The sequence below is a fragment of the Acinonyx jubatus genome, chromosome B3 (genome assembly GCF_027475565.1).
Source record: "Acinonyx jubatus isolate Ajub_Pintada_27869175 chromosome B3, VMU_Ajub_asm_v1.0, whole genome shotgun sequence".
NCBI lineage: Eukaryota > Metazoa > Chordata > Mammalia > Carnivora > Felidae > Acinonyx > Acinonyx jubatus.
Genome location: NC_069386.1, coordinates 75,174,675 through 75,189,805, shown reverse-complemented (window position 1 = coordinate 75,189,805; position 15,131 = coordinate 75,174,675). Strand labels below are relative to the sequence as shown.

The 15,131-nt window shown below is 34.8% G+C and overlaps 1 long non-coding RNA gene across 1 annotated transcript in view; it reads right to left on the bottom strand.

The window, feature by feature from the left end:
• LOC106981854 (uncharacterized) overlaps positions 1-15,131 on the bottom strand; it is a 65,473-nt gene that overhangs the window by 49,445 nt on the left and 897 nt on the right. The window lies entirely within an intron of this gene.

The window sequence follows — 15,131 nt, the reverse complement described above, 5'->3', positions numbered from 1 at the left end:
GCCAAGTGACCTATTCAGGAGGCTGGGAAATATTTGTTATAATACCAAACAAAAGGTATTTTTACAATTTCTGGACAATGCAATTCCAAAAAGCTTGGAATATCTACCTTAAGGTCTCTATCTTCATTTTCTTCTATATAAACTTCCATGGACACAATGCATTATTTCCTATTCCTCCATTCATCTGAGATTTCTTAGCTGAAAGAGCACAAATATGGCTAAGGCATCAAGATAATTTCCTGCTTTAGCTTGTTGTAGATTTCTCTTTCAGAATTAAACATATTGTAAGAAAGGAGGAAGAAAAAGGAAAAGAAAAATGATCCTAGTTTTAAGTAAAATGTTCGCTAATCCTCTAAGTATTTTTATCTTGTGCTAATTGGTTATTGAACAATATTTTGCAAACCATATGAGTCCTATTATCTTCCATAAGAGCTGAGATTCTGCATACACTTGATTTGAATATTTGAGCCTGTATATATTTTTATCATTTCAAGGTTATGTTAATTAAATGTGTCACTCACTAAATTTTAATACATCGGTGGCCAGCAATACTTGCCTTTGTGTTGTCATATTAATTTTTTTTGGACTTTGCTTGAGTAAAAAATTTTGGGGGGATTTCTCAATTTTAAATTTATAAAGCTATAAATTAATAAAATTATACATGTGTAAAGCTGTAAGTTTATAAAATAAAGTTCCTATTATAAAAAGAATTGTAAAATTAGCAGAAAAGATATATTTTAAAAAATCTATTATTACAAGTTTCAACTTGTCTTTGTGAATCAGGATTTTCTTGCTACTCTGCCACCAAATAAAGAAATAAATCAGATGCTAAACCTGTTATTAAAAACCTCTAATTTCAAATCTTTATATCAACAAATAGTTTAATTTTTCTCCATAATTTTAAAATAAATGTGGTAAATTTAATTCATATAGTAAATTCATATTAATAAAAGGCTCTTTCCTTCCATTTTATAAAAGGATTATATATTTATTGGGAAAGGATTCTACTTAAAACCACAACCTATATTATATAGTGTATCTAGCTTAGCTTTTATTTTCAGTGGTTGGATACCTGAACAGCTTTCTGTCAGGGTGGAATATTTGAGGAACTATAATTATTATTTAATGTTGCTTATGAAGTTACAATGAAGATATTATGTCTTTTTAATTGGCATACAAAATCAAATTGAAAAACTATAATAATATTTTTCTGTATTATATCTATAAAGTACATACAATGCAATTCTTGTCTATTTGGAAATTATACCAATCAAAGGTTGATATTCATTCACTTTAGAAGGCTTGAAAAGGGGTGCCCGGGTGGCTCAGTTGGTTAAGCGTCCACCTTCAGCTCAGGTCACAATCTCATGGTTTGTGACTTCAAGTTCCACGTTGGGCTCTGTGCTGACAGCTCAGAGCCTGGAACCTAGTTCAGATTCTGTGTATCCCTCTCTCTGCCCCTCTCCCACTTGCACTCTGTCTGTCTTTCTCTCTCTCAAAATAAAATAAAAACATTAAAAAAAAACTTTAAAAAAAATTGAAGAAATTATGCTAAATTTGGGTGACAAGAAATCCAATTCTTTATAATAAATCCAGATTAAAAGGGTTTTTTTCTTTATTTGTTAAAGGTTTATTTATTTCGAGGGATAGCAAGCCTGGGGGGGGGGGATGGGGGTGGGCAGAGAGACAGAGGAGAGAGAGAGAGGATCCCAGGCAGACATTGCACTGTGAGCACAGAGCCTGACGCAGGGCTTGATCTCACAAACCTGTGAGATCATGACCTGGGCCAAAATCAAGAGTCAGACATTCAACCAACTGAGCCTCCCAGGAGCCCCTGAAAAGTTTATTTTAATTCAATATTAAGAGTCTTACCAAATGGGGGTAAACATATTGGCTGAAATCCCAGGCAGGTAACATAATGAGTGCAGTGGTCCAGTATAAGTGTAAGTGATGGGAACCAGAGGAGGGCCCCATGCCTATGTCCTATCTAAAGGGACAATTGCTATTTAGCTTTGGCCAATCATTGCTACATGGAAATGTGGGACCAAAGTTACCAGAATGTGATTTTTCAAATGACACCGAGAAACCTATTTTTTTTTACAACATGAAACCTATTTACTTTTAATTTTTTTTGAAGTTTGCTCATTTTTGAAAGATAGAGCATGTGAGCAGGGGAGGGGCAAAGAAAGAGGGAGACAGAACTTGAAGCAGGCTCCAGGCTCTGAGCTGTCAGCACAGAGCCCGACGCGGGGCTTGAACCTATGAGAACTGTGAGATCATGATCTGAGCCAAAGTCAGAAGTTTACCGACTGAGCCACTCAGGCACCCCCAAGTCTATTTACTTTTAAATGTTGGCTCCCAAATGGAAATACAGTTCTGGCAAAATAAACAAGGCAGTCAGTCTGTAACCTCTCAACTATATAAATCAAGCTCAATTCTTTCAAATTTCAAAATTTATTTTGCATGAATCACAGGGATTCGTGTCTCTATTACAAAAGAATACATTCACTATTTAAAACCATGTAAAGAATTTAGGCTCACAAATAAAATGTAAAGCCACTTGAAACTTTATGTATTCTTTAAAAATATGTATTTCAGTACATTTTATTCTTCTACCTTTGGCTACCAGTAATACATTAAAAGTCTATAAGGGAATATTCTCTCCAAAAGTAATAGATTTAAACTTAATTTAACTATTTAACTCCTTAGAAAATAAAGAGACATTTCCTTGACTTCTTAATCATATTTCATAGTGTTTTCAAATTACTCTTACAGAAAGTCAGAAACATAAGGATTCTTAAAAACAATTTAATAAAATCCTTTATGTTTTGGATGAATAATATCCAGAAAGGGCAAGTGCTTGTCCAGTATTATAGATTGTTAACAGCAGAACTAAAAATCCTTTCAAAGAGCATAAAGTTAGGAGGTAACATTTAATACTCCAAATTGAGAATGTGAACAGACAGAAGTACAGAAAGCATGTGAAGAAACACAGCACATGTAGTAAATTAAAATATAATACTGGTGTACATGCACACATACCTGAGTGAAATTTACTAGGTCTAACTAAATAAGCTTAGTCTTATTTTTAGTGGACATTCACTAGTATCTTTATGGTTGGTAAAAGAGTTTCCAAGTTGTTAACTTAGGAAAGAATTCTGGATGGGTGCCATTTGTGAGCATCTGGGGGAATTTCAAAAAGACTTGTGGCAATGGACAGAGCTGGTGTCCAAACCTTCAGTAGTAATTAAACTTAGTATCTGTCATTTATCTCTGTTTTGCAAATAAGCTGGGAACTCAGAGATTTCTCATCGACAGAAAAATAGGAACTTAGTGGGCAGTTCAATATATAAAAGGTTTTAGAAACTGTGAAAGATGAGAACTCTGCTTCTAACTGTCAGAAGAGCTGACAGGATTCAGACAGATTCCAGCAGGGAATGATGGCATTTTCTATCAGAACCACAGAGCTGCTGCAGAGACCAGGACTGGATATTAATGTAGCCAGTATGAATTTGCTCCACATACTAAGTAGCATGCTTCTTTTGTCCTAAAACAAACCAAATACTCACCATATGGAGTTGTACAGAATTATATTTGTTGTATTTAATGGAAAGAGCTATCTTCCTTCCTAGGAATATCTAAGGATCTGGTGGGCATATAGTTGCTATCTGTCCAGAAGTTGGGGGCATGGGATGTGGGCTGGTCTTTATGTTACGGCAGTCATTATCTTCTTATGTTCCATGATAATGTTATTGCATTTCATCTTCTGCTGTATGCTGGACACTGATCCAGTGACACTCTCAATAAGCTTGCATGGTTACACCACTCATTGAGTGCAGGCTCAGCTGTCGAGACCTATAGGACTGCCCTGTAGGCTGCAATGCTGAGTGGTTAGTCTTTCACAGCATCACTTAGTCATTCTTCATTAAGAGAGCTGCATGCAAGAGGGTTCTGACATTTTACAACTCTCTCTGTATCTCGGATACAGTCACTTTCCCCTTCTCAACTCTCAATACCAACATTTCTCTCCTTTTGAACGAGTCTCTCTTGCCTTAAAAATTCTTGGGTGTTCTGGGGTGCATGGGTGGTCAAGTCAGTTGAGATCAGGCTTCACTCAGGTCATGATCCTGCAATTCGTGAGTTTGGGCCCCACATCGGGCTCCCTGTCAGCATGGAACCTGCTTCAGATCCTCTGTCCCCCTCTCTCTCTGCCCCTCCCCAACTTGTGTTCTCTCTCTTGAAAATAAAAAAAATATTAAAAAAAAAATACCAAGAAAACACAAAACCTCTTGGGTGTTTCTTCTCCAGTTATCTAACAAAACAATTGTTGTATTAGGGACCTGAAACAGAAACCTTTACATCGTCCCACTTAGCAGAAACTTCAGATTCAGAATACTAAGTCTTGGGTATCTTCTGATAGGAAAAAAATCTCTCTCATCTTTAGAGTATCCTATATTCCAAGGTGATATAAAGCAGATAATAGCCCAATAAATTCCTAACACACAAATTCAGGTAAAGGAATTCAGTTTCATTTAAGATAGAACTAACTTTATAGCTGGTCAGTAAAAATGCTTCAGACAAACGCATGATGTTTGGGTCAGGGGTGAGGTGTAAGGTTGTGTTAATAAAATAAGCAATTACAATCTTTGAAATTAGTTAGGGAAATATGGGGCCATGTCCTGGCCCAAAGATTTGGTTGAAACATAAAAATTATAGCTTGGGACTGTGTGTGGGGTGGGGCAGAGAGCAAGAAGTAAACCTGAATATTAAACTGAGAAATTTATTACCTAGCTGTGGGGATATCTCAGATCTATCTTCAGCTAACAACACCTGGATAAACATGCCACCATGGCATATTTGAAGTAAGAAAAAGGGGAGCAAGCCCTGGTGTTTCATAAACATACACTAACTAAGCCATTTTATGGATAAAATTCAGTTGTCATGATACAGGGAACACTTCAAACTTTTATTTTTCTATGCTTTCTGTTTTTTCTTTTCTTAAGTTTCCTACAAGTTCTATTAGAAGAATTCCAATTTTTCCTTAGTTTAGGGGGCAAAATGTCTTCTGAGACCAAAGAAAATCTGAGTTCATGAAGTTGAAGCATGGTGGTAGTACCATTCATTTTGGCTCAGCACTGTAAGAAGAACTAGTGGAACAAAGAGGTGAAAATCCAGAATGAGAAAGTTTGGAACACTTGAAATATTTGTCCCTCAGCACCATACGATTTTCCCTCATGTGGGATAGTAGGGCTTCTGGAAAATGGAGGATATAGAGAGTCATTTTGTAGGCTCTGAAATATACTATGTATATGGATATTGATAATTCTGTTCAATCTAAAAGAGATTCTTGCCATCTACTTCCTTATGTTTCTCTTCCTTCTCTATCCTTCTCCTCAGGTACCAATAAACTCTCCTAAACTTTAATTAAAAAATAAAGTATTGTTAATATTCAGGTCATTAGGAAGTTATAACTATGTCCCTCTGGCTTCTCATGTCTTCCACAATACATGACAAGAATAGTTAACACTGTGCTGGGACAACCGAATTTCCACAAGTAAAAGAATAAAGTTGGAAACCTACTTCATATCATACACAAAATTAACTCAAAATGAATCAGTGATGTAAATATAAGACATAAGATAAAATTCTTAGAAGAAGACATAGGAGTAAACCTTCATGACTTCAAATTTTGCAGTTGATTCTCAGATATGACACCATAAACAGAAACAAGAAAAGAAAAAAATAGGTAAGTTGGACTTCATCAAAATTGAAAACTTTTGCATATCAAAGGACAGTACTAATGAACTGAAAAGACAATTTTAGAAAATGAGAAAGAATATTTGTAAATGATATATCTGGTAAGGGACTAATATGCAGAGTATATAAAGAACACTTACAACTCAACAACAAAAATAAAAATGTGCAAAGGACTTGAATAGACATTTTTTTCAAAGATTACAAAGGCTATACCTGTGAAATGCATAATTTCTGAAAGGAAATGTAATATACTTTTTCTTAAATATTTTTATTAGGAATTAAAAGCTAAATAGAAGCATTGTATGTGAGTGGGGTGGTGTATCTGTGTATATAGTACTCTTTGTTCTATAATTGTAGAATATCTACATAAATATGATAAATATGCTCTCATTCAGCATATAGGCTATATACTTTTTGTTCAATAAACAAATGCTTATTATATTTCTAGTATAATGTTTTTGAGGTTCATCCATGTTGTAGTATGATTAAGTACTTCATTTCTCTTTATGCTTAAATAATATTCTATTGTGGAATGGTATATATGTTACATGATTGTACAAAATTTTGTTATTCCTTCATTAGTTGAAGATTTGGGTTGCTTCTACTTTTTGGCTATTGTGAATAATGCTCCTATTAGAACTTGTGTAAAGGTATTTGTTTGAAACCTGTTTTCTTTTGGATAAGTACATATCTAGGAGTGGAATATCTGGGTCATATGAAAATTCTATGTTTAGCTTTTTGAGGAACAATCCAACAGGGTGGCTAAAATTCACAGTGTAACAGAGTACTGAGAGAAAAGAGCCACAGAAATAGACCTTCAGAAATATGAAAGGTTCTCCTTGGGTCTTCAGTTGAATACTAACCAGCAGATGCACTGGAGGAAACTACGTAAGGAAACTAGGTACAGGGCCTGGTGTTCACACAGAGCTGGGACTCGTTCCTGCTCCTTGTACCTGGAATGGAAAACCTCATAATTCACTGTGCATCATCTAGAGTATTAAGAGGGTTTTGCCTAAGTTGTGGGACAAGATTACCCCTAGATTAGGTGGTGATTTGGTCCCACCTCATAAAGCAAGACTCCAAAATATTGGACTGTTTCCAATAACCACATTCAAGGACAAAGCTCAAGAATATTTGTAGAAATGAAACACAAAAACACCCAGCATACAACACGGTAAAATTAATAATGCTTGACATCTCACAAAAATTACCAGGCATGCAGAAAAGCAGGACAGTATAATTATATTGAACAGAAAAAATAATCATATCAGGAATGACACATACTATAACCAATAAAGATATTAAAATAATAATTGTAACTATCTTCCATATGTTCCAGAATCCACAGGATTTATTCAACATACTAAGTGGATACTTGGAAGATATAAAAAAAAAATCTAACCTTAATTTCTGGAGATGGAAACTGTAATGTCTGAAATGGGAGGTCTACTAAAATCTTACTTGATTCATATACGTGGAAAATTCTATGTGTAGTGTCCTGAAATCTGACTTGAACCACCAAAATGGAGGGTCATGGCCCCTCAATCAAATTCTGGACTTGAATCAATTTACAAATCCAAGAGGGGGAACTTGAGAAAGGACCCTGCTATATTATAATTCTTTTTACTATAAAATTTTTATATTGTGTGACAATGAGCTCAGACACATGGAATTCAGCTGTCTTGACAGGACTGTGGATTGCCCTTTTGAAAACTCAATCATGGTATCAGCTAGGTGGCAATACCTTGTGAGACTGGGGCAATGTCCCCTAGGTTGTGGTCCATGCTCAAATCAGACTTAACATATTGGTGCTCTTTCTCCCATAACCAGGATTTATAGATCTTTAAGTTGTAAATCCAAGGGCTGGAAATGGGAGTGGCTCCTCTTACGATTGCCCTTGGTCTAGAGGTCTTATTGTTATTCCTTCATTAGTTGAAGATTTGGGTTGCTTTTCCAAAGAAAAGAATGCATCCACCAGACAACAGAATAAAGAATCTATTGAACTAGAAGTTGAGGCTGCCATCTGGCCACCTTGGGCTCCTGGAGCCTCTGAATCAACAGGATGAGAAAGGAATTACTGTGCTGGCTGTGGTGACTGATCCTGTCTCTCAAGGAAAATTGGGTGCTATTATACAATGAGGGTAAAGAGGATTTTTCTTAAATACAGGAGAATCCCCTAGGAGATCCCCCTAGGGCATCTCTTTCAATTCTCAATTCTCACCTCTTTCAATTCCACTGATTAAAGTCAGTGGAAAACTACAATGACTCAATTCAGGTAGGAATTCCAATAGCTCCAGAATCTTCAAGAATTAAGATTTGGGTCATCCCAGGTGGCAAAGACCCAGAACCAGGTAAGGTGCTTGCTGACAGCAAAGGGAATACTGAAAAGGTAGAGAGAAGGCTCCCACGCGGGGCTCGAACCCATGAACTACGATATCATGACCCCAGCTGAAGTTTGACGGTTACTGAGTGAGCCACCCAGGCACTCCTAAAGATTTTGTATCCTCTCCTGGGGAAAGAGGTTGGAGGGCTAGCATGTTTTTATTCTTACAGGGGATAGTTCATTCTGTTATATCATTATTTGCAATATGCTATGATTTTGCTAGTGTATTTATTTGGTGATTGAAAGTGGTTTAAGAAGCTGTGTATGGTGTCAAGGTGAAAAAGAGTTGTCTGTGATGGCTTGGTGATATGTCAGCTTAGGGTGAACTACATTTCTCAGAATTCCTTGTCTAGTATGTTTCTAGTTAGGGTAGTCTACGAGGAATATCATTTGGTGACAGTTGGAGGACAGAGAGGAAGCAGCAGCCACTTTGCAGCATATACACAACTTCCTCCAGCTATTCAATCAAGCAATAGTCTAGGGCCTGATGTGAATGGATTTTGGAGATGTGATTAGAGTTCTAATTTCCAGTTAACCAAAAGGGAGATTACCATAGGTGGGCCTCATTTAATCAGGTGGTAGCTATCAAAGCAACTAGGTCTCTGAAAATCAGAAACTTAAAGCAGTTGGGCCTGCAATTGCTCTCCCTCCCCCCTGTATTTTCCCTTCCTGAGTGACCATCTGTGGACTTTGGGCTTGTTTAGCCAGAGCCCACAGCTGTGTGAGCCAATTCCCCTAGTATCACTATCACTATCTATCTGTGTGTGTGTGTATAAAATAAAAAATTTTTAAATATATATCCTAGTGGTCTGCTTCTCTGGTTGAAGCTTGACTGATAGAGAATTAAAAGAGATTTAAGTAACATATGAACCAGTTGTATTTATTGGGTAGAGGTTTAAACAAAATGTAAAAAAACGTTGTTAATACCATTGAAAAAAAATTAAACACAGACCAGACACTTGATAGCATTAAGGAGTTTTTGCCAATTATTTTCAATATAATAATGGTATTTTGGATATTTACAAAGGATATAATGTTTTCAGAATAAAAATGTAATATTAGATAGTTAGAATTTGCTTCAAAATTACCCCAAGAAAGAGGTGAAATGAAATAAGATTGACCAGGAGTTTACAGTTTTGAAGGTGGGTATACAGTACATGGGATCCATTATACTCTATCATCTCCTCTTGAATAATTATGAATTTTCCATTATAAGAATGGAAGTTTAAGAAAAAAACAGTTGTCTTAAAGCCCCCAATTTGACCTTGAGAAGAAAAGGCTAAGTAAAGGCACATTATGCATTTACTACTTTTTCTACTCCCACTACAGACATTAGATAGAACTGGTATACCAGCCTGTTCTTCTCTCTCTCTCTCTCTCTGTCTCTCTCTCTTTCACACACACACACACACACACACACACACACACACACACACACACACACACACTTCTTTCTACACCAAATGCACATAAACATCCATATATAAAATGTAGGTTTGTTAATAAGTAAGCTCTATGCATTCTCAATTACACGAAATAAACATGGATAAAATAATTTAGAATTACATGAAGTCAGTTAAACACTTCTGACTTACCATAGAAATGCTTACAGAGTGAAACCAAAAGATTAAATAGCAAGGCAGAATCTGGCAAGGTAGAGTATGGTAACGCATTTTTTTTTTTAATATACAAGGAAACCAATTTCTTCTTGTACTTATAAACACATGTAACATTATTATAAGACAAATGGAACTATTACTTGACCTATAATAAACAGTGGAAATAGAAAACAACATTAGAAAGAAGCCTTGACCAGAGACATTAAAAGCTTGTTTGGAAGTCAAGAAGGACTAAGACTTATTTTAACAATAGGAAATAAACCCAGAGAAAATGTGAATAATCCATAATGTAAGCAATTCTCTGATGCTGTTTGTGGGTCCAATGTTTATCATCTGAAGATGTATTTCGTTATATTTATAATGTCTCATTTATTATTTCTTCAATTCACTTCATCTTGCTACATACAGTACTTCCGAAGAAGACTTGTCCTATCAAAATGATTGTTTCCATGTTAAAATGTGAAAAAGTAAAATTTAAAACTCTATCCTACTACTTTCTACCTCTGTTCTTGATCTCTGGTCTTAGCTACAGCTAAGAATAGTATAGGTAGGGAATTAAAACATCATGAAGAGTAGAGGATATGGGGATGTACAAATTTTTTATACTACAATGCAATATGAGTGAACTATGATAAACATTTATATTACACTTGGGGAAATTGACATATAAAAGAATCCGATGAATAAAAAAGATTTTATGGTTTATAATTAGCAGGCTAAAACAAAAAGTCAAAGCTCTTGAGTATTATTAAGGTGACCATATAATTTACTGTTCAAACTGGGACAATTTTGAAGGTGTTGAACATTGCTCTGGAGCATATGGCCTAAGCCAGGACCAGAGCAAATGGAGACTCAAGATCACTCCAGGCATTATAAGAATAAATGATATTGATTCTTCAGATGAAGATGTTTTATGCATGTAACAGATAAGTAATTTCAACTTAGTTGATATAATATATGAATATTAATTATGGTTTCCTTAATCTTCTCTTGAAGTTCTTGTTTTTCTTAATTTTTTCTGTTTATCATTCTAACCTCTTTATCATTTACTGTTTTACTCCAGCAATTTTTCATATTCAAATGGCTTAAAAGATGAAACGGCCACATTTTGAATTGTGGTGCCAGTAAAATATCTTAACTATAGACTTCAATGAATGATTGCTTTTAAAATGCAAAAACATAGAGAATATATCAAATATACTCTTTACCGTACCAAATTGTTTTCCTTGGTATATTATTTTCCATTGTGTCTAAAGCACATCTTCCAAATGTGTATTATTAACAGATTTAAAAATACATGTTAATGCACACAGTATGTACTTTGATGTTGACAATTTTCTTTGTAAGATTCTATGAATGGTCATAAACATACTGAGATAGAAATTGGTTTTTAGAGATGTAAAGAACATCTACCAACTCTCCCATTTTATAGATTAAGAAACTGAAAATCAGAGCAGGCAAATGAGTTACTCTAGGCCACAAAGTTAGTAGGTAGAAGAGTCAGAACCAGAATATCAGTTCAAGGTTCTTTTTTTTTAAACTTTTTATTTTGAAATAATTCAAAAAGTTGCAAAGATAAAAATTCCCTTATAGCCCTCATGCAGATTCTCCTAACACTTATCTTTTACATAAACATGTACCAATTATCACCAGGTTCTTTTTATTGCACTGTGTAAGTGTGAGTTCAGGTTTATTGTCTTTAAGGTAAGTGCGGAAAGATGTATTTTATAATATGTAGAAAAATGCTAGAAAAATTATCCATCTATTACAGACCAAGGAAATATACTCAGTGCCAAAAAATTTAGGATTCTTTCTCACATTAACATATCTCTTTATCTACCGGGATGACATAATCGCAACTGGAATATTAAGGCTTGGGGACTTTTTGGAATAATGCTAATAACACATTTATGTTTCTATATAAATTAGGGTGAGCTTTCATATACTGTTTCATAAACATATTCACCAACTGTGAATTTATGTGATTAAATACATAAACATAAAAGCTGTTTGAATTTTTAAGAAGATAAAGTTTAATAAATCATTTTCTAAGAAGTGCAATCTCAGAAAAGTATTTCTAATCAATATGTCTATTTATAGAACTTGTTACACAACCCCAAGATGTGGGATTAGGTGATAAACTCTTCAGTATATACTTGCTTCTATATTCTTTGTGGTGCATTGGATGAAAAAATAATCAGAATATGTACATTGATTCTTCATGTCTTATATTTTAAAAAATTAAAATGTATTTTTTAAAAACAGAAAAAAAAGCCCAAATTATTCAATCTTCTTATAATCAATGGTTACAATATTTGGATTGTGAAAATTATAAAATCTTAATTTCCTCGGTATCTTAAGCTTCCCAGATTCTTTCATATTTATTTGATCTTTCCAAAAATGCCGTGCATTAGTATTCTCATTTTCCTTTTTCCTACATTTATGTTGATATTTGTAACAAACTGTTATTGCCCAACCCATATCTCCTTGCCCTACCGTTTCAGAGCACACTGGCCTGATTTTCCATAAAGGTGGGGGATGTGTCCACAGCAGGATGTTAATTCCCTAGCATTGCCAGCCTGTGTAAGGGCAGAACAGATTCCAGCTGCCAGAGAAAGTCCTCAGAAAAAGATGCAGCTCTGGCAATTGGAAGACTGGCCAGCAAGCATTGAATTCATAATGTACCCAAGGAAAAGACCTCCATCAATGACTGAAGGGAGTTGGTGCATATATATCTGAGTTTTCTCACATTTTGAGTGGGTTAATTCTGAAGCTACTGTTTTAAATGGTTTCTTAGGAATCCCAGTGAGATTAAGCTCTGTTTGCTCACAATGTAACTTGCTTGGGTAATTCACCCTTCATTGCCTTCCTTCCATTCCCTGTCTCACTTCCCCAAATCCCTACTGTTTCCTGAAATCACTTTCTAAAATACACTATTTGCACTTGAATCCTTAACTCAGGATCTGATTTCAGCAGAACATAAACTCAGAAAAGTTTCCTGAAGCATAGACTGAAAAGATACTCATGTAGAGGGAATATTTATGTTCTATAGTTAACAGGATTTATTGTAGGAAAGGCAGGAGGATGGGGACAAATGGGTTTAGGAATATTTGTGGACATCAACTACCTGCGTTTTCTCTACAAAGCCAATCATTATTACTGAAAATAGATTATCTTGTGTCCATATTACTCAGACTAAAACTCAGGAAGAAAAAGAACCTTACTGAAAGTCAATAAAGACTAGGAATTTTGTTCTTCAGATTAATATCATTTTCTATCAGAGTTGCTTATATTCATAACTCATCAACTAATTCAGCAATGAAAAGTATACACGTTCTCTTGTATCTTATGGTATTAGAAAATAACATTAAATTTGCAGTGCCAATTGTTTGATTAATTAAGAAAATAAAATATTTCTTTTCAGAGAATTAAAAGGTCAAATATTTCTATTATATTTTTCAAAAAGTTCATTCAAGCAGTTTATTTGTACCCTAAGAGGTACAGCATACTATAAAGTGGGAGCTGCTTTTTAAAAATTTCCTCAGGTTTATTAGCTGGTAAAAAAATGCAGGACAAGAGATCAAATGTTTATGTCTGTTTAATCAGAATGGTGGAGGTATATAGTGTGAAATGGAGAAGTATCCTTTCCTAAAAAACAAGCAAATACAAGAGAATAAAGGCTAGAATGTACTCTCTGATAACCTTCATGGCCAAATCATAATCATAGCTAACTGACCCTTTGAAGTCTGAGCAGGTCTTAGGATAGTCTGTGTAATTCCTGGCATGCCATAGTTAAATAAATTATTGGTAAGCATGCTATCCACATTTAAAATCATACCTTCTGCTCCTAGGCCCCATGGAATGGTGGGTAATATTTAAATATTAAGTCTGAAGAAGGAAATAAGGGTCAAATAAATAAGAATACAGTGTCATGACTCTCAGTAAGCTTAAGTCTATAAGGCAATTTAACTTAGCTCACTTTCAATTTAACTTACACATGGCAATGATAGATATTTTCTAAGATATTTTAAACATATTTTACTTATTTTTAGAAATTTGGTAACGTCAGTTTCCAATTCTCAGTCTTTTCCAAATTCAAAACTACATGATACTGAATACTTTGTCCAAGCTTTAATACAATATAGCTTTGAACTATTTTCATTTTTGTATTATCTTTGTCTCCTGTCTTTTACTGTTTTAGAACAATATAGTAGCAAACTCCAGCCCTTTTCCAATTTTTTATTTAAAAACATCCTTGCATATTTTTGGTACACTTCACAGAACACTTTGATTACACAATGTCTGGCATCAGCTTTTTCTATCTTGACTACCACATCCTTATTCCAAACCCTGATTTTCTTTCATCACAGCTCATTTTTTTGTTGTTGTTTTAAATCCAGTTCCGTGTATAAATCCTCTTTATTCTGGGCATAAAGGCTGTATCATGGTTTCCTATTACATCATAGATCAGATAAAAATTCTGGACTTTTAAAGGTTCATAGACTTTTACCAGTTATATACTAACTTACCTCCTTTCCCTTTCTTTGAGGTCTCAGCATTTCTTCTTCTCTGACTTGAGGCAAAGTGTTTTTCATACTCCAGATAAACTTTTATTCCCAAACTAAATGTTATTTTTTCCCTTGTTCAGCAGACTATCATCTATCTTTCATCATTTAAAAAGCACCAGAAATCCCAATGCCTCCTAGATGTTCCTTGAAATAAAGGACGCTGTGAGGAGGGTTAGTATTCTTTTTCATTCCCTCCTCAATCAGGAATTAAATTTTATTCTATTCGCTTTGGTGATTGCCTCAGACATGCAGGTATTCTTGGTTAGAATATCATAGAATTACAGTGAAGTTCTTTATTATGCTAGCTTTTACTAAAGGCATCTTTCAGGTTGAAGTGCTGTAGTGAAAAGTACAAGGAAGGAGCATCTTTGTTCTAGAAATGTAGCGAATATGTTCATACCTTTTCACATCTTTCAATACATTATCTCATTTGACTCATAAGACCTATGGGAAGCAGAGGTACAGCCCCTGCTTTCAGTGGAAGGAACTGAAGCTTTAGTGTCCTGCAATATTCCAAGAGGATAGACTTTGAAATCAGGAAGACCTGAGTTTGAATTATTGCAGCAATGCTTATACCTGTGCGGCTTTGGATTATTCATGTCTCTAAATCTAAACTGCCTCGTAAAATAGGTATAGTAATAACTATATGATACACTGCATGTAAAGAGCATCTCATGTAAAATGATTCCTTGGCACATGGAAAGCACTTAATAAACAGCCAACATGTTAAAGGATCTGCCCAAGACACTTTTAGAACATGCCTGCAAGGAGGTGAAACCAAGATTTCGGGCTCCAGAGCCCATG